This window comes from Pagrus major, chromosome 18, assembly GCF_040436345.1.
Source record: "Pagrus major chromosome 18, Pma_NU_1.0".
NCBI lineage: Eukaryota > Metazoa > Chordata > Actinopteri > Spariformes > Sparidae > Pagrus > Pagrus major.
In genome coordinates this window covers 12,566,590-12,587,448 of record NC_133232.1, presented here as the reverse complement: position 1 = coordinate 12,587,448, position 20,859 = coordinate 12,566,590, and the positions used below count along the sequence as shown (strand labels likewise).

The 20,859-nt window shown below is 40.9% G+C and overlaps 2 long non-coding RNA genes across 3 annotated transcripts; both read left to right on the top strand.

The window, feature by feature from the left end:
- Positions 1-1,861: 1,861 nt before the first annotated feature.
- On the top strand, positions 1,862-4,696 carry LOC141012861 (uncharacterized). 2 transcript variants are annotated; one of them, XR_012180419.1, is made up of 4 exons: positions 1,862-1,910; positions 1,991-2,061; positions 2,141-2,213; positions 4,518-4,696. It is a non-coding gene; the product is annotated as an uncharacterized lncRNA (long non-coding RNA). The 2 variants fall into 2 exon arrangements; XR_012180418.1 differs by lacking the exon at positions 4,518-4,696 and having other exon boundaries at positions 2,141-2,246.
- Positions 4,697-4,863: 167 nt separating this feature from the next.
- Positions 4,864-14,161, top strand: LOC141012860 (uncharacterized). The gene is made up of 4 exons (XR_012180417.1): positions 4,864-4,916; positions 5,017-7,129; positions 7,225-7,391; positions 9,618-14,161. It is a non-coding gene; the product is annotated as an uncharacterized lncRNA (long non-coding RNA).
- The last annotated feature ends 6,698 nt before the right edge of the window (positions 14,162-20,859 follow it).

The following is a 20,859-nucleotide window of genomic DNA, read 5'->3' as shown; positions in this document are numbered from 1 at the left end:
ATATACAGTTAATTATATAGCCTATATCTACATATACACGTATACACCTCGGATTCAATAGGTGTTTCCTCAATAGTCTCCGCTTTTGTGTATTTCCTGATTTCAGCCTACTGTACTAAGGTTTTGCATTCTTGTTTTTTGTTTTTCTGTTTTGTTTTTTGTTTATTTTTGTTCATATGTAGGTGCAACTCTTGAGAGGTGGCCAGGGACCCAGCTCTCCAGCATTGGAAGCACGATCAACGCCAAGATTACTGAGCTCTGGTCAAAAAGTAAAAACGTTACTGTGTCCACAGCCCTCCATTAAACTGTTTTGTTTGCTCTAAGTTTTACACAAGTGTATCACACAGTCCTTGGCCCTGAGCAAATACTTGTACTGACTACTGTCTGCTGGAAGTATGTACAGCATTTTAACCATACTATGCACTGCTTAGTGCCTGTTTATTGTGAGATATGCAGTGTGCAGGAAAAAAAAAATCACCATACTCGTAATGCGTACTGTAGATGTGCTGGTAGATTACATCAGTGAAGCATGCTACACAGTAGGCAGTACTAGCATTTGCTCAGAGATCTTTGCCGATTTTCAACCTTACCTCTATCTATCTGAGTTAGGGGTATAGTGTGAAAAATGCCTGCAGTTGTTGCAAATGTTCTCTGTCTCTGGGGCCAGCGCCGTCATTTGACGTCACTGGAGGCGGAAGAACAACAGATTTTGCAGCTGCGCACCAGAGACACGGAGAACATCGTCAACAACTGCAGATGTTTTTCACATTATATCCCTAACTCGGATAGATAGAGGGAAAGTTTGAAAATCAACAAAATTTCCCTTTAAGCCTTTAATTTCCTTTCTTTAGATGTGAAGAGGCAAATCAGTTAGGTGTGTACACCAGTTTGTAATGACAACAATTAGTTGATGGTGACGCCGTTCCCATATTAGAGAAGGAGTAGAATAAGCATGTGCTCTTCATGTCTATATCCAGGCATGACACGTGTGTGAAAATATCAAAAGAAATTGTGAAACATATTCCTATCTTGCCACTAGTTCATTCAAAGGATATCTTTGAAAACACGATCTTCTCTAAGATTAGAGTTTACTGCTGTTTGTTTACTGCTGTCGGCACTGTAATCCCAGCAATGTTCCACTGTTAATAAAGACTACTGACTTGAAAGTTTGCAGCCATGTTTTCAACATAACAGATCTATACAGACTGCATTTATATCACTGTATGGTGAAATTAGTTGTTCTGGGCGATGACCAGGCAAACCATGTCTTGACAGTTTTAAACTTGTTTGATCCAAGACAGTATCAGTATAGGAACAAATGAAGTCATGTCATTTTAATATGTGATTCATATGTTTTTGACTATAGAAACTTGTGTTAAACGTTATAAATTAATACATAAAAAGCATATATTTTTTAAACTGTAATGGTAATTTGCATTGGCTGACATATAAGAATCTTATTTAAAAAAAACAAAAAAAGCATAGTTTACATAACATTAACATACAAAAAGCTATATATAATTGTATATATTCATATATAAAAAGTATATGCTTTTTATACTGATATGGTCATTTTAATTGGCTGACATATAACAGTCTTATAAAAAACATGAAGAAATTATAGTTTCCCTTTAAATTAAATACACTTTACACACAAAAATATATGTATATAAAAAAGCATATGTCTTTATAACTGAGACGTGTGACAGGTCGTCTCCCTCCCTGCCACTATATGGCACTGTGCCAACTTATTGGGCATCCTGATCGAGGGGCGGCACAATGCGCCCTTACATATAGAGGTGCAGACACACCTGTCTCATCCTTTTCCTCCGCTTCTCTCTGGTGGCTGTGGCTTGTCTATCGCGGTGGTTCGGCGTGGCCGTTGCGGGTGTACAATCCTCTTCATTCAGGTAATGCTCTCTGCTAGTCTTCCATTGTTCATGTGTGCGTAACACGGGCACTTTGGTGACGCGATCTCCGCTATTTGTAGCGCAATCGGCTGTGGGGGGACGCATCGCTCCGCCAGAAGCCCTTCCTGGATGCGCTTGCCTGTCCCTTTCAGTAAGTCCACAATTGTCTGCCGTCCCGCGGCTCTGTCACTCAGTTCCCAGCTGATTATTTCTTTGTGTGTCTGATGTAGCTGGGTGATTAAATCGCGGCGCAGGCCGTTGTTCCGCCGCCTCTCTTGGCCTTCACCGTAGCTTTGCGGAGTGGTATGTATGAGTTCATTTTCCAAAAATGTTGGTTTTAATATTTATTTGTGCAGCGCCGCCCCTCCCTACACGCAGAACACGCGCTGTGCGTAGGGCCCCACGATCCATGGGGGGCCCCATTTTGCGCAAGGGGACACATTCTCTGCAAATGCGCAAAGGATGCGCATCGCTGCCGTGAGGCGCGCGTAGAGCACCAAGTCAGCCCGAGGCAGGAGAGAAAAAAAAAAAACGAGTAATCTGACACCGCACACGTTGGCGCAATGATTGACAGCACGCAGCATCTGACCAATCAGCGGTCAGATGCGCCGACAGGCAGTTGGATGCAGGTGGAGAGATGGCCTCCAAACGGCAATATGAATCGGGAGAAAGCAAAAGAAAGACAAAGTCAAAACAAGAGGAGGAACACCCCAGCTGCTAGCCTGCTAATCATGAGACAGAAGAGAGGATAATTCTGGACTGGAGATTAAATTTTCCAGCGGCCCTGATTATCATTTATTGAATGTCTTGTTAACTGCATATACATTCACCTCTGTTGAAAAAGGAGTGGTTAATTGACCAGTTGGTGGTCGTATGTTGGCTCAGGTTTATAGCCTATCAATCTATGCTATCAATAGAAGTTTTGGGCTATTTTTATGGAGGTAAAATGTCGCCATCTCTTGGTGAATTTAAGATAATCCTTTATTTGACCCACAATGGAGAAATTTAAAGCGTTGCAGCAGCAAACAGCAGTATAGGAATATAGAACCTAAGTACAAAATGTAAAAATAAGTATATAAAAATATTTAAATATAGAGGTATCAAATAGCGGCAATAGCTCAGTCCGTAGGGACTTGGCTTGGGGGCTCAGATGTGGCCGGTTCAAGTCCCGCTCAGACAAAAAAAAAAAAAAGTATGATGTGAACTAGTAATGGAGAATACTAGTTCACATCCTGGGCATTGCCGAGGTACCCTTGAGCAAGGCACCGACCCCTAACAATGCTCATTGGGCGCCGCCTTGTGGGATTAAAATAGTATAATAAAATAAAATCATATTGAATATAATTATTATTTGCATTAATTTTAATCTTTGTGAGGCTAGTGTTTACATTAATTTCATTGTGTAATTTACCATTAAGACCAAAACAAATCTTAATAATCTGCTTGTATGATGGATTTCTTGTCATAACAGGGTCAATGCTTAAGTTTGTTACTAAGGGTGACACGGAGCCAGCGCCCAGTACGTCACAAGGGCCATCAAGCACCATGTCTACTGAAGCAGCCTGCATCTGTAAAAGGCTTGTTCCATTGTTGAAAGAGGCTGTTCATTTGATTTGTTCCTACTAATAAAGGTTGTAAACCTAAATGGCCTTTCATGATACAGTCATTTTGTAATGGGGGGGGGGGGGGGCTCAAAATAAAATTCTGCTTAGGGCCCCAATTTGGCCAGGGGCGGCCCTGTTTGAAGGCCAATTACGTCACAACGCTGCGTGAAGGCTGTCCAAATTCGAAGGCTCCTTCAAATGCGGCCCACAAATGCAGCCTGCCCTTCCCTCTTTTTGGAGGACGCACCGCTACTATCCTTCGCGGCCTGCTATATCCCAAGATCCTTTGTGCACCGCTGCTCAGTCCCGAAACAGAAGAGGAAGCAAGAGAAAATGGCGACATCAAGTGGCGCAGACATGACATTCAAATTTAAGTAATGGGTTTATACTCGGCTTTTAGTCATTTGAACATCCAACGCCAGATATGTTAAACTTCAAGGGACTATAAAACCTCCAAATTTCAACTTTCAGTTAAAATACACAAATAAATGTACACGTTTGATAGATTTGAACCAAAACAGACTTTAATGCATGAACACCTGGTGATGCAACCAGGAAATACTCCGAAGGCTAGACCGTCCCATTTAACAATGGTGGACGCGGCCTTCAAGGTCTCTCCGAAGGACCCGGCCTTCGTGGGCCGCAAAGGCTGCGTCCTTGAAGGATGCAGCCCCTGAATTTGGACACAGCCTTGGTGTTTAGGCATTCTGTGAAGAAAGTTAGTTGAAATATTTAATCTTGTCTAGATACTTTTTGTGTTAGTTGTTGTGAGACCATTGAAGTGAAGTAGCTATCAAGTGAGTTTCTGCCAAGTCAGGTGTGTTGAATAGGCTTGATTGCAATGAATGAGGAGCAAAGGACTCTTTGTGCTCAGTGAAGAAGAGGAGACACCGCAGGGTGCAGAGGGGAGGTGGTTATGCTTATGATTTATTTGACATTTAAGCTGACTCTTTTTTGATGTGTTAAATCTACATTTCCTATATGAACCTGTGATGCATGTCAGCTCTCAGAGGAAGGAGGAGTCCTGGTCTGAGCACCAGGGTCTGCTGGAGGAGGCCAAAGAATGGATCGAGGAAGCTTGCCGTAAGCTGCAAAGTAGCGAGCAGTTATCGGAGAAGCGCATGACGATTTACCGGTACTTTTGCATGGCGACCCTGATGATTACGCACCGGAAATCGGAACACACAGTTGTGGATTTCAAGGTAAGCGTGCGCTTATTCTAATGTTGGCTCAGTTTCCCTGCACCTTTGACTCCCGTACATTGAAAGTTGTTTGTGTGCCTACAAAAATAATCCCCCATCACAGGTGACTGACTGGAACGACAGGCAGGTGAGCGTCGGTGCCGGGGTGTTGCTCCAGTTCAAGGAAAGACACAGTGGTAATCAGTGCAGAAGAGGATAGGGTGAGTTGAGCGTTTTTATTTTAACATTAGAGTCAAAAAAACATTTCCACAAGATGGCAGACTTGAAAAACCAGCTTGGCATTTCCTTTCCCACCAACAGTGGTTTGATGCCTACTTCACGGGCATCAGGCCACTCTGCCTGAAGAGGCAAGCTCAAGCGCAGGGTGACAAGGGCTGCTTTTTCATTGGTAAGAAGGGAGGTCCCGTGGCCAATGCCAGGTCCAACTTGGACCACCTCTGGAATCAGTGAGTGTACATTTCTTAAACCGGGTTGAGGCAATTTCACTCATTAAGTGACCGGAACTAGCAGGTTGCTTATGTAACCTGTAACTGGTAATTATTAGTCCTAGTATTGTTAGTTAACTTGTTCTTACACGTCAGACAAGGCATATTGCAACCATTGAACATGAACAACTCTGACTTAAAACTTCCTTTTCTCTCCCTCTCTCTCTGTTTTCCTTTTCCCCCTCTCTTCTACGACACAGCTGTAAGAAAATCAGGGAGTAAGCGGGCCGAAATCTGCCGTCTGGTACATGCCAGGCCGCGGGGACGTCCTCCAGAGACCAAAGGTAAACATTGCCAGTTTCGGTGCTGTAGCAACTCATAATGTAATAACGGCTCATAATGTAATAATTTAAATGTAATAAAAGTTCATAATGTAATAATCGGCTCATAATGTAATGAAACCCTAACCCTAACCCGTATAACGTAATAAGGGCTTTGCGCATAATGTAATAATGTAATAACTTATTACATTAAGAGCCTTATTGATACCGCTCATAATGTAATAACAGCTCATACTGTAATAATAGCTCATATAGTGAGAAAAGTGTTGCATTATCATCATTTTACCTCTCAAATAAAGCTGCAAGTAAAGCAAAAGGCATGGGCTTCAGTGCATTAGTAAACTAAATTAGTGAAACCAAGTATTTAATAGTAATTGCATTCTGACATTTTATTGATGTATAAAGTTGAGCCACTAGGTGGCACCCATGAGAGTTATTTTGGGCCTTTGAGAATGCCGTGCTCACTTCTACTGTGACTATTGCAGGTAAGCAGCACTATTTGTGACCTTTAAAGTTCAATTAATATCTTTGTTAAACCAAGCCATCCACCTTATCTGTTTAAATATTCTGTGTATTAAGATGTTTGTTGGGATAATGTTGTATGTTTTAGCTAGCGGCTAAGCTCCATCACCTATATTATTTATATTTTTCGTGTGTCAACACAAAATGTTTTCAGCCATTTTTGTAGTATAAAGAGCCAAAAGTCTGGGATAGGCGGATTGGTCGGGGCCAATGGTGGGCATACACCTTATCATGAAGCAAGTTTTCTCTGCTCTACCTTTTCAGTTTGCCATCTGCCATCAACCAGCAACACTTAGAGGTACATCAAGGACCTTTGAAGCAGAGGGTGCTTCTTTATAATACTGGCTCTGATGCTATCCCTGACTCTGACCACCATTCAAACCCTGACTCTGACCATCACTCTGACCCCAACAATGACCCTCATGGTGATTCCAGTGATGTCTTTCATGGTGACTCATGTGATGTCCCTTATGGTGACCCCAGTGATGTCCCACATGGTGACCCCAACACCGTCCGTCACACTGACCCTGATATTGTTCCTTCTGCATGTCCTACAGTGCCAAAACATATCTTTCATGCTGACCCTGACACTCCCTTCATTGCTAGCCCTAATTTGCCTTTGCGCGTCCTGTCACCCATTATCCAGTATTGCCCGTTGATGGATATGACTATGCTGGGCACCTTCAACAGAGTTTCCAACTTGTTCAGAGAGCTAACACTGCCATTCCTATCAAGAATTTATATACGTGATTCTTTGGTGGAATGTTTAAATATTGTGATGGATGAAGACTGCTGCAGTAGGGTTATATAAATCAGCTGGAATAGTAATAGTGGCCTTGCATGCAACATCAGGCAGCTCTTCAGCCAAAATGCCATGTTTGTGATTCGACACATATCCTTTGGATGGTTCCATATTAAAGACATTCATTGGTGCCAGTCCGACATCACAACTACCTGATGGCGACACGTGCTTTTCTTTTCTTGCAGTTCTCCATCTGTGAAAGTCCCACCTAAGGACCAATGGGAAGCTTTCATCAAATACTTCCCCTTAACAACCGGAGCCCTCCCCATTTTATTTCAAGTGGAGGTGTATGCAACTTGAACAGCGTGTGCTACATGTCTCAGGTAGGCACCGGCATTGTCTTTGGTACAGGTACTGTATGCTGTCTGTAAAAAATGCTTAGTGTCTTACTTTGATTGCACTCACTCATTGTTTGCAGAGAGGATGCTGCCTTAGCACAAATTATTCACATGTTTGAAAGTGGGATCGACACTGAGACAATGGATATGAGAACTGAGAGGCCGGAGGTAGCCCTACTCTTACGAGAGCGATCAAAACTACCCTTGATGGATGGCGTGTTGTGCCGCAGGGTTCTCAACCAAAGAGGTGAAGCTTTTCATCAACTTGTCATACCTAGCAGTCACAAGGTGTTCATGATGAAGTGGGGCATATGGGCATTGAAAGAACTTTGGAACTAGCCAGAGCTAGATTCTATTGGCCGATAATGGCTAGGTACATTGAGACAAAATGTAAAAGCTGTGAAAGATGTGTTAGACGGAAAGCTAGTGCAAAAGGCATCAAAACTGGTTAACATCAAAGTCAGTGGTCCCCTCGAGTTGATTTGTATAGATTTTCTGTCAATAGAACCTGACTCAAGAGACACTAGAAATGTACTGGTCATAACTGATCACTATACAAAATATGCACAGGCATATCCAACAAGAGACCAGACATCCAAAACTGTTGCCACAGTGTTATGGGAGAACTTCATCAGTCACTATGGTTTTCCCTGCAGACTACATAGTGATCAAGGAGCCTGTTTTGAGTCAGAAGTTGTAGCAAAACTTTGTAGGCATGCTGGAATCTCCAAGTCTCGCACAACACCCTACCACCCAAGAGGGAATCCGGTAGAACGATTCAACAGAACGATTGATCTCTTTGGAACTCTGGATGGGAAAAAGAAGGGGGAATGGAGGAAATATGTTAGGCCCCTAGTACACGCGTATAATTGTACAAGAAATGATGTGACTGGGGAAGCTCCTTTTCTTCTCATGTTCGGCAGAGAGCCGCGTCTTCCCATTGACCTATGTTTGGGCATCAGCCCTCAAGGCCACAACCCCAAAACGCACTCACAATATGTGCGTGACCTGAAGAAAAGACTGAGACATGCATATGAGCTAGCTTCAAGAAATGCTGAGAAAAGGCAGCTGTTGAACAAATGGCACTGGGATGCTAAAGTGACCGCTCTGCCTTTGGAAGTGGGGGACAGGGTCCTTGTAAGGACCCTGAGTCTCAGAAAGAAGCACAAAATCTCAGACAAGTGGGAGTCCACTGTTCATGTTGTTGTCAAACAGCCAGATGAGAGTATCCCTGTCTATGTGGTCAAGCCTGAGGATGGAGAGGGCAGAGAACGGGTCCTGCATCGTGACATGCTCCTTCCCTGTGGGTTCTTACCTACAATCTTGGAAGCGGATCGTGAAAATACTGATGATTCCTTTCATTTTGAGTTGAAGACCGTCCGGTGTTGAATTGTTCAGAAATGTAAACAATCATTTGTTTCCACAAAGAAAGAAAGAGGGAACTATATTTTGTGTTTTTATTTTTATTTCAATCTAGTGATAAAGAGTTAAGGTCATGCAGTTGTGGTTGTGTGTTGATGAAGTGTTGTGAAGATGAAGTTGATGCATTTCAGTCCAGAAATTAATAGTTGTGAATAAACTGGATAGGTAGTATACTGCTACCATAACCCTGGTAAATCCACTTATTGGTTACATAAACAGTGCGGAATGCAATATGTTGGTGAAACAGGTAATACAATGCTTACCAGGTTCATCCAACACAGATATAATATTTCTAAAAAGAAAAACGCACACACTCTTTTGGTAAAACACTTTGTAGAACACAACTGGTCTTCACTTACCGCCACAGTAGTGTAATCCAAGATGGTCCACAGCCCAGAGAAGGAAAATAGATACAACATAAATATTTATTTTAAGAGCATAAATATGGTTATTTTGTTAAGAAGCATAAATGTGTTTTTGGATTAAAATGCATACATTTCATTAAGAGCCACTTAACACAGATTTGGCAATAATTTAATGGAAATGATTTAAAAAATGCCTTTAAGAAATGTGATGATGCTTCCCCTTTAAGGCACTCGTTGCCCTGTGTTTACGCATGCTCCTGGCAGAGCTGAGCAGCAGAGCCATAGACATATATACATAGACGCCTCATTGAGCGCTGGACCGTACGTCGACGTCGCCGCCATATTGGAGGAGGCAGATCTGCCCCGTGAACTAATACAAGTGAATGGAGTGAACTTTAGAAAGCTCCTTCCACAATGTGCTATAAGTTAATGTCTCTCATTTACACATTCACACACGTACGAATATATTCAGGAAACAGATAGGAACCAAAAACAACATCTGTAACGTTCTCTGATGATTATAAACGTTAACTACTCCTTACATGTTCAGTATACAGGTAGGCACCAAACCACCGGATGTACTTTTATAATGTTTTTATTAGTGTTTACAGCTGCCAACGTATGTAACGCTGCTACTGTGATGATACATGACGGTTAAATATTGAATCTTTGTCTATAATAACCAGATCCTGACACGTAAATGTGATTGAAACGTCGCCCTTGCCAGATGCAGACCTGACGGCCAGCCCCCTAGACCGATCCTTGCTCGTTTCCTGAGATTCCAGGACAGGGAACGGATCGCTGAAGCTGCGCGGAAGATGGGAAAGGTGCACTGGGACAAGCATCACATCATGGTCTTTCCTGACTACTCCAAACTTGTCACCGAGAAACAGGCTGCTTTTAATCAATGCAAATGCCTGCTTCACGAGCGTCGGATCAAGTTCTCCGTGATGTATCCAGCTGTGCTCTCCCCGAGGACGGTGGACGGTAGACGTGAGTTCACAGACCCCAAAAAAGCACTGGAATTCATTCGCTCTCTGCTCCCGTGAAAGCATATTCATATTCTGCCCTTAAGTTACCTAGAACCATCCAGTTGAACTGTACACGTCTCTCATTTACACTGTTAAACACATCTGAATATGAAAGAGATATTTCATTTACTATTTTGGATGGAGGCATTATGGCTTTTATTATACCTATCATTTTTGGTTGTGCTCTGATTCAGATTGTTATTTGTCTATACTGTTGGCATTAGAGTTGCTATAGTAGGGGGAGCATATCTGTAATGTATGTCACTCCCTGAACTTACTGGTGTACCTTTATTTTATTACTCACCCACTTATTATTTCACCTGTTTTTGGGGTGGAGAAATACATTTGTTTTGTTTTGTCTTCTTCCGTTCCTTCCCACCATTTCCATTAGCACTATAGACCAACCCAGAGCTGATAAGGGCTTAATGGGGAGACATATGCCTCAGATAGACATTACTAGATGAGTGGAGAGATACTTAAAACTAACTTGTTCAAGTATTTTGGTTATATTTGACTGTTTATTGCTTATGACCCTTACACAGCTCTTGTACTGATGTAGCCCTTACTAATTTTTAGCTACATAATTATAGCTGCATGACTGCCCTCTTCGCGAGCTGTTAGACTGTTCAAAGTCACGGACCAAGTTTTTTGTGTGTTCGGTTTGGTGCTTTTTGAGCACCTGCAGGTGACGGCAGTTCACGGGCACCATGTATCAATATGTATACACATCTTTTTTTCCTGTCATATTGTTTTCTTTTTTCTTTTTCCCCAATTCTTTTCCTGCCCATGTACATGATGCTTGTTGCTCAGCGAAGGTGGTTCCTAATGATAGGTTACATCCCCTACATGCATCGGTTACTAGACCTACTCCAATATAATGATGCTGGCTGATAAAGGAAGGACCTTGAAACTAATGACATGGAACGTGCAAGGTCTTAACCACCCTATCAAAAGGAAAAAAGTCATAACATTTATTAAGTCGAAAAGATGTGATATAGCATTTCTGCAGGAGACTCACTTATTAACTCAGGAATCTAGAAAGCTTTGCAGAGATTGGGTTGGTCATGTCTCCGCCTCATGCTGGAATGGTCATAGCAGGGGGGTAGCAATTCTAGTCCACAAACAAATGCAATTCAAATGTATTAGGGAAAGTATTGATGATGCTGGACGGGTTTTGTTACTTCTCGCTGAGATTCAGGGCCATAAAGTAATATTAGCTAATGTTTACGCCCCTAATATTGATGATCTCACATTCTTTGGGCAACTAAAGTGTAAACTCAACGATATGGGAGACTACCCGATTTTGATGGGGGGTGACTTTAATCAGGTTATGGATAACATATTGGATCGTAGCACCCCATCACAGCGTCAATGCAAATCAGCCTCCATTATGCACAAAATGGACAAAGCTTCTGGTCTAGTTGATGTCTGGCGGTTATTAACCACAAGAGATTATACTTTCTATTCCCCGCGTCACAATACATTTTCTAGGACCGATTATTTTTTTGTTTCTGGATTTGGTATCTCCTCCATAGTATCTAGCTCTATCGGTAGCATTCTTCTCTCAGATCATGCTCCTGTGTTTCTTTGTGTAACCCCTTTTTGCAATACCCCTAAATCCCCCAGGTGGAGGCTCAATTCCAGCCTTTTGCTTGACCTAAGTTTCAAAGAATCTTTAAGGACTCAAATTAATCTTTTTATAGAAACTAATTTGGCGTCAGCACCATCTGCTGGTGTGGAATGGGAAGCGTTCAAGGCCTTTATTAGAGGTCATATAACACAACATGCTTCTTTCAAAAAGAAATCTAACATAATAAAACAATTTGGAGAAGAAGTTTTATGCCGCTGAAGCTGTATTTAAGCAAAATATGACCCCCTCAAATCTCACTAATCTGACCAGACTAAAATATGAACTTAACTCCATTCTGACTCAGAAGGCAGAGTTCTCTCTTTTCAGAGCTAGGCAAGAATACTTAGAAGAGGGCGACAAAGCAGGAAGATTGCTGGCTAGATACATTAAACAGAGAGAGGCTCAGAGCACAATAGCAGCAATTAGGACAGAAGGTGGTGCTGTTACGCGGGATCCCAAAGAGATAAATAAGATATTCAGAGAGTTTTATGCAACGCTTTACTCGTCAGAAACGCAAGTTGACCAGCAAGAGATGCATGCATTTCTGACCTCCCTCACTCTCCCCACCTTATCAGTGGACCAGGTAGATTTGCTTGACGCGCCAATCACTAGGGAGGAGATTGTGGATGTTATTAGAGGCCTTCCATCTAGCAAGGCGCCAGACCCGGATGGCTTCACAGCAGAATTTTTTAAGGTGTATGCTGAGGAACTCTCCCCTCTACTTCTGCAAATGTATAGTGAGGCACTGGATAAGGGCACTAATTTCTCTCATTTTAAAGAAGGATAAGGATCCGCTAGACTGTAGAAGCTATAGACCAATCAGTTTGATTGGCTGTGACAGTAAAATTCTTGCTAAGATTCTAGCTGTAAGGTTAGATAAGGTGATAACCAACCTGATTCACCCCGACCAGGCTTTTTTCGCACTCGGAGCTCAGCTGATAATATTAGACGTTTGATTGACATCATGTGGACCTCTCAAAATGCGCCTCCCCTGCTGCTGCCCTCTCTTTGGATGCTGAAAAGGCATTTGACAGGGTGGAGTGGCAATATTTGTTCTCCACCCTGGAAGCTTTTGGTTTTGGCAGGATATTTATTAGCTGGGTCAAATCTTCTATACACCAAGCCTAAGGCCTCAGTGACAACGAATAGCATAATCTCACAGTCCTTTGAGCTCCATAGAGGCCCTAGGCAGGGCTGCCCTTTGAGCACTTTACTTTTTGCACTGGCGTTGGAGCCTCTAGCAGCGGCTATTCGTAAAGACCCTGACTTTCCAGGTATCCAAGTAGGCAGTAGTAGTCATAAACTGATGCTTTACGCGGATGATGCCTTGGTCCTGATAACAGAGCCAGAACGCTCTCTCCCTGCTCTGTTCAAAACCATTAAATTGTTTTCTAAATTATCTGGATATAAAGTGAACTGGGCCAAATCAGAGGCTCTTCCTCTGACTCCCTACTGCCCCAAGACCTTATTCCAACCTGGTGATTTCACTTAGCCCCAATCAGGTATTGAATATTTAGGCATCCTTTTCCCCCCGTCGTTGAATGATTTGGTCCAGGTTAATTTTGAGCCCCTTCTGAACAAATTTAAGATTGATATAGAACAGTGGTCTCGACTATTACTTTTACCTCTGGGGCAAGGTCAATGTGATAAAAATGAACTGCACCTACAAATTTAATTACCTATTACAGGCACTACCAATGAAGATCCCCCAAAATATTTTAAGTAGTTTAATAGGCTGTGCAACACATTCCTATGGAACAATAAGCGACCCAGATTAAGCTTGAAAAAATTACCGAGGCCAGTGGATCAAGGTGGACTGGGGGTCCCGAATTTGCTTTTCTATCATTATGCATTCAGCCTGAGACACTTGGCGCACTTGGCGCTACCTCCTGAGAGAGCACCCCCGTGGTTTGGTCTAGAAAGCCCTTTGTGTAATCCACTCCCTCCTATGCATTATATCACCACTAAGCTTTCATTAGAGGCACAGAGTCATCCTATTATTTCACACTTACAGTGGGTATGGAAAAGAATGGCGTTCATATTCGATTTTGATGCAAACCTCCACACTGCAGCCTCCATGTGGACCAACCCTAAACTCTGCATAGGGAAATCACCTTTTCTCTGGAAGTCATGGGTCGACAGGGGAATCCTGGCCCTTGGAGACCTATATACTGGGGTCAACTCAAGTCCTATTCTGATATCAAGACACAACTCCACCTACCCCAGAATCAGTTTTCGAGTACTTACAACTCAGACACCTGCTGTTGCACACATTCGGGTCTCTTTCAACACCTCCCCCCACTGTAAGCTTCCTCACACAAATAATGAAAATTTTTGGTAGAGGTCATGAAGCTTCAGTGTATTACTTAATGGTTTTGAAATGCTGAAATGCTGCACTTAGCCAGACTGGCTGCACTGGAGGGCCTATCATACAGGCTAATAAACAGAGTGGAAGGCTTCAATTTGAAATGGGAATGATACTTGTCCAATATGAAAGAACCTGTGTAGGAGATATGGTAGCCAATCTGAACATGACACCTAGCATCGCTGAGCATGTTACACGTTATGATCTGTTATTATTCTTAGTCCCCCCCCCCCCCCTTTTTAAAAAAAAATTAATTAATTAATTAATTTTATTGTATTGCTGTTGTGCTGTCCTGTTTTATCCTTTGTTAGATTGCTCGTCTCGCTTTTTTTGGTTGTTTTTCTCCTTTTCCTGGAGTGCAAGCATTGTATAACATAGTTATTTGTTTACTTGCTGTATACAAGTCTCAACATTGTTTCGTAACCAACATTTTCCACATGTGTACTTGTAATGTGTGATATTCAAAAATCCCAATAAAATATTAATCATAAAAGTCTTCAAAATCTAAAAATAACAGCACCTACTGATAACATAGATGTCAAATGTACTATTATAATCATCTTTGTTTAAAAATATACTTTTTGTTAAAAAATGTTGGCCCTTTAAAGTTGTGTCTCAGATCTTTGTCAACTCCAGATTTCTACAAAAGCATAATTTAATCAGGCATAAAAACGGTCAGCTATATCCTAAGGACCCCTGTTTCACTTCCTGGTTTCAAAAAAAGGCGGGAATGCTGTTTAGGCACTATTTTCTGATAAATTCATGAAATAATATTGCTATCAGGTGTGTCTCAACCATAACAGGTCAACTCAGTTGCCCTTCTAAATCAAAACAGAATATGAATTGTGGTTTAAAAAGGTGTATTTTGATTAGCATTAAGAGAACTCTTAGCATCTTTCAAAAATAAAATGGCTACTCACTACAACTATGCTGTGAAGTGAAAAAAAGTGACATTTCGTCAACACCGTAAGACGTCAACTCCGTCAGATATTGCATCTTATGGAGTTGACATCTGTGCTGACGGAGGTGACATAACTCTCAGTTCTCTTTAATAATTGAATAATGTGTTTGAAATCAGTACTTTATTTTCAATTAAATTACGAGCGAAGCATGCATCCGAATGTGTCATAAACTCTCCACAAACCATGACTGAGAAGATGATTAGCGGAAGTGACTTGAGAAATCCCTCAATTAAGAGTACCCTTTTTTTCCACCATGCTTTGGTAAATGAGTTCTCCGCAAGCAAACACAAAACTCCACCCAGGAAACAAGCATTAACCTTATCAGGAAAAATTCTGACAAAATATCGCATTTTCCACAAGATCCAACAGTTTGGAATATCTTGTAAATCTCTGAACAAAAAACAAACCAAGGCAAAACAAGCAAGATACCTCCAGGTCATCACCAAAGACGTTCAAGACTTCTTCCACAACTCTGACCGGATTACAACAGACGAACAAGACACCATAACAAGGAACAAAGTAAAGCATCAGAGGATGATCTTGATGGACAGCATGATAAACCTACACAAGGAATTCACCACAAGCAACCCTACAGTAAAACTCAGCTGCTCATCCTTTTGTGCCTTAAGGCCCTTTCATACATGCCTATGTAAACTTCATGAGAATGCAGCTTTAATGTTGGAGGTGCTGAAATAGTCGGGGGTTGTGGATTCAGCAAAACTGGAGGATAGTTTTAAATTGGTGTGTTGCACACCAGCGACTGAGTCCTGCCTCCTTTGAAAATGTACACGCTGTGTAAACAAGCAGACATTGCTGCTCCCAGAACATGAAGCAACTAATGTTCACTGGAGACAATGGGAAAGAGTGCGACAGTCAACAGCAGATGAAACATACACCTCAACAATAATGATAACTCATGAAGGCAAGCTCTCAGAGCTCATACAATTATATGAGGAAAAACTCAAAAGTAAAACCACAACACGTGTGTCTTGTCCGGAACCAGTCACAAGAATACCGCAACCTGATTCAAATGTGCAAAGAGAACGAAGTCATCGTACACACTGATTTTTCAGAGGCATGGAAATGCGAGTACCATGCTGAAGTCCAGGCATGCCATTTCGGACAGAACTTACCTCTGTTAAATTTACATACTGGTATGTATTACACAAAGGAAGCAAAGTCAGGATTCAGCACAATCTCTGACTCTAAACGCCAAGATGCTGCATCCATTTGGGCCTACATGGATCCTGTACTGAGAGAGATACAGAGGGCACATCCATCAGTTGATACAGTACATTTCTGGTCAGATGGTCCAAGCAAGCAATACAAGAATAAGAAAAATTTCATCCTCCTCAGTGACATTCCTCTGAAATTGAGGTTTAAAAGGGCAACGTGGAACTTTTTTCCAACTTCACACGGAAAGGGCGCTCCAGATGGAATTAGAGGGGCAGTGAAGAGGGCAGCTGACAGTCTGGTTTTAAGAGGACATGACATTGTCAATGCCAAGCAGTTCCATGACAAGTTTTCCAACAGCCTTAACAATGTACTACTCTACCTCACTGATGGACAAGAAATGGAGAGGTTCGACAAAGTCCTTCCTCCTAACCTGAAACCTTTGCCTGCAACAAGAAAGATTCACCAGGTCATCCCAAATCAAAAGAGTCTCTGGTACAGAGAATTGACATGTTTCTGCAGTAAACCAAGAATGTGTCACTGTTTCAGTCCAGTTTGTTTTGCTTTAGGCACTGAGAGAGGCAGCATGAATAACCAGAGATATTCTGCAGCCCCCAAAGAAAATGTCAGTCCTTCCAGAAAAATGCGGAGTTTTTTTGTGATTGTTGCGGGCAAAAATCTTTGATTATGCGGCATGTTTGCGATGGAATATGCAGGATATTTATGCAATTTTATGCGATGAAATTGCGGGAATTTGCAAAAATTGCGGGAACTTGCAAAAACTGCGGTTTGATGAATAAGAAGAAAAAAAGTGATTCCCCCAACACTCTGTTACTAGGCTCACTAGGCTACTACCTTAATGTAAAGAGTCATTTCTAATGACTTCCTATGATAAGCAAGCATACTACATCACAGAAAGTGCTGGGAGTAATTAAGTTCTCAGCTTTCTGATGACTTCACTTCATAACGTTCCCAAGGCAACAGGAGGAAAATGGCTGCTCTTGTGTGAAGTAAACGCAACATTTTTCAACTTTCTGCGAAGATATATGTGACTTTTTTGCAACGAAAATGCGGGGATTATGAAATCATGCAAGCCCTGCATATTTTGCGCATTTTGCGCGGAAATCGGAGATTTATGCGGCCAAAGTGTGGCGTCTTTGAAAAAAATGCGGCCCCTGCATAAATGTGCGGACTTTGGCTGATTATGCGTTGAATTATGCAATCGCATAATCATGTTTTTCTGGAGGAAGAAGAGCCACCATCAGGCCCTGAGGGCACATCCACAGGAATAACTGCTGAGAGTATTAAACCTGGGGACTGGATGGCAGTAGTTTATGAAGAGCACTGGTGGTTGGCCAGAGCTGTTTCTGTGGATGGTGAAAACCAGGATGTGAGAGTGGAATTCCTGCATCCCCATGGGCCCAATGAGAAATTCACACCTCAACATGGCAGGGGAGATGAATGCCTTTGCCCAGTTAAAGATGTTCTTGTTAACCTGGTGGGAAATGCAGCTCCTATGCGTCTCAGTCGAACAAGGGAAATGTATAGCATTTCTCCAGATGTAATGGACTTCATAGAATGTGAACACATTAGCCATCTGCTTCCTGGTGACTAAACAGCAACAGTTTTGTTACACAGGCCAATGTCCAATGTCAATGTCAGATATGTTTCTTTATTTCTGAGCCACAAATCTTTCAAGCAATGGCATTGTCTTGCTACAATGTACACAATTTCAAAATGTCATTACAAAGTATAAATCATATAATTTGCATGGAGGGCTTCTTAAATTATGATAGTCAAATGTCCCATTTATGGTTACTGGCGCAGAAAATCACAGATACTATCCCCATCCAATTTTCTGACCTATATATGTCCTTACATTTTTGTATTGCAATATTGAATTTAGATATGTCGTCCCATCCCTAGTTGTAATAAATGGTGGCTGTTTAATTCAGGGGAAAATAGGTCTTTCACAGTTATTGTTATTTAGTTTGAAAGTTGATCAGTTTGGTTACAAAGTTTCTCAATCATGTTCTCAATCATGTTTGGAATGGCTTTCTGTGTGCTTCCAGTTTTTAAGGTTTGTATACTATTATGTTTCATATGCGTCAACTCCGTCAGTTGGCTGTCAACTCCGTCATAGAGAAGTCACCTCCGTCAGACGGACTTTTTCTGTGATATTCATGAAATATATGTTCATAATGGTTTATAAAATGAGTTCATGTCAATAAAAAGTGTCTTTGGTACACCTAATGTGTGTCCTTTGTGTTAAAAAATTATATGTTGTTTATCGCGAAGACAAATGACATTATCAACAAAAATTGTAAGTTGGCAACATTATAATGGTATTTATTTCTTGAATAAGAAAATATTAAACATTTTTATTATACAGCTAATTAAATCATCTTGTATTTAATACAACAAAAATCATCAAACATTTCCTTAATGTTTTATATTATAATACTATGACTTTTTGTGTGCCTGACGGAGTTGACAAAGTTCAAGTCCTCAGCTGCAAAAAATGCTATTTAAGAAAAAATTAAATCACTGGGTGGTTGGCCCATTAAAAGGTTTAATAGCCAAGACTTTGATCTTTTAAATATATCTTCCAAGCATGATTGAAGGTTAAAAATAAAAAAAAAAACAAAATAAGGTTTTGTCACAATTCTCAAGAATGGGTGATTTATTATTTATATGGCTTATTATACTCAACATGGAACAGAGTGCTACAAAAAATATTTTTTTAAGTACATAGCCTTTTGCACAAACTGTCTTATAGAGCTCTGGGTTGTGGTGGTGTAGTGTAGACACTGTGTAACCACTAAGTGGAATTTAACCAGGGTTATGGTAGCAGTTTACTACCTATCCAGTTTTATTCACAATTTTCAATTTCTGAACTGAAATGCTACAAATGCTAGAAGTGGAAACCATAGAAATATACATTACCATCAACATACAACCACAACTGTATGACCTTAACTCTTTATCAATAGATTAAAATAAAAATAAAACACAAATATATTTCCCTCTTTCTTTCTTTTCTGAAAACAAATGATTGTTTACGTTCTCTATAAACAATGTAATTATTATTTTTACTCTTTACAAAGGCACCGGACAAGATGCTCCTTGTCTGTTTGAATTGGGAGTCCCTTTCTCAACCCACGAGAATAATTCAATACCGGACGGTCTTCAATTCAAAATGAAAGGAAGCCTTTGTTTTTCCTTTTAATTGTCGTTAGCAAAACAAAATATGTTTAGTACTGGCCAGCAAAAAAATAAAAGTTATATAGAGATCTATATGTGAAGTGCAGTGTGATGTTTTGCCTGAAAATATCAGACGGGGTCCAAGAGGTGGCAGGCGGCAGCTGTTCTCCCAGTAGCCACAGGAAAAGCACAGTCTCTGCTCCAATGACGACCCACTAGCAAGGAAACATCGTATTTATAAATGAAATGAAGGCAGGCTAATACAGAGCACTGACGAGCAGGACACACGGCAATACACAGCAATAATGATCTTCTGAGCCCGCGATCCCTACCAGAAGCACCATACTATTGGCTGTCGTAACACTGTCGTAATATGACACCGTCTAAAGGGCACTACACAAAACGATACTAACTGAAAACATCAGCTGACTGAAACTACAGCTGGGTTACAACTGCAGCAGCAGCAATAGATGCAGCAGACAAACTGGCACTTTCATTAGTAGCAGGTTCACTTCCAACTGATCTGATGAATGTACAGTTCTAATGTGCCTGTGCAGGTTAATGTAGAGCCTGCTCGATATGAGATTTTAACCTTGCATACTCTGTTCATACTTACCATAAAAGTTAAAAACAACAATTCATACTTACCTTAAAAAGTTAAAACAACAATTCATTAGTGGTGGGTATCGTTAACAGTGTGTGCACGCCTGACCAATTATCAATTAGTTTTTGAGTTTAGTCAACACGTGAGAACTCGTCTGACATGGAGAGTCTCCTGTTGTGTGCTACATGTGTGAAATAACAACTATAGTCTGGACTTTGTCTGCAGTGTATCTGTGTAAACGGCTTCATTCAGCGTCTCTCCCTCCCCTCTGGCACCGTGAGTTACCATGGTTACAGGAACGCTGCCTGATTGTAGCTCAATGCTGAAATCTTGTATTATAACATATAACAAAGCCTCAGAGCTTCTTTGATTACTAACAGTATGTTAGTGATGACAGAAAGGTGATAACTCACCATCAGACTGACAAGGCTGCAAAAGTTGCTGCTTGTATGATGTATTTTTCTGTTAAACAATAAGAGGCTCACTTTAAACAATATTATTATTATTATTATTAGTAGTAATAATAATAATAATAATTATAATTAATGATAATGATGATGATGAGAAGAAGAAGTAGAAAAATAGCGTACTGAAAAGCTCTGTAGATGGTTGATTATTCGGAAGAGTAAAGACAGTTTGATTTCATAGATTGAAAATTACATTGAAAAGACAAAAAACATTTTAAGTGTGAATGGAACAGCTGTTCAGATCATCCTCCTGTAACACACTGTTGGTCAAATATTTAAACTTTATGTCTGCATTAGAGAACATGGTGTGGGGTGAGGCTGTAAATCTTATCTTATTTTTTTAGCACGTGTCAAGTAACGTGCCCTGTAACATGTTTCACAAATTACAAATTGGGAATATGACTTGGCTACAGCTCGAAAATACATTTCAGTCAAAAGATTTTTTTTTGCTTTAATCCATGCATAGCTGTATTTTGCACAGATGATTATTGC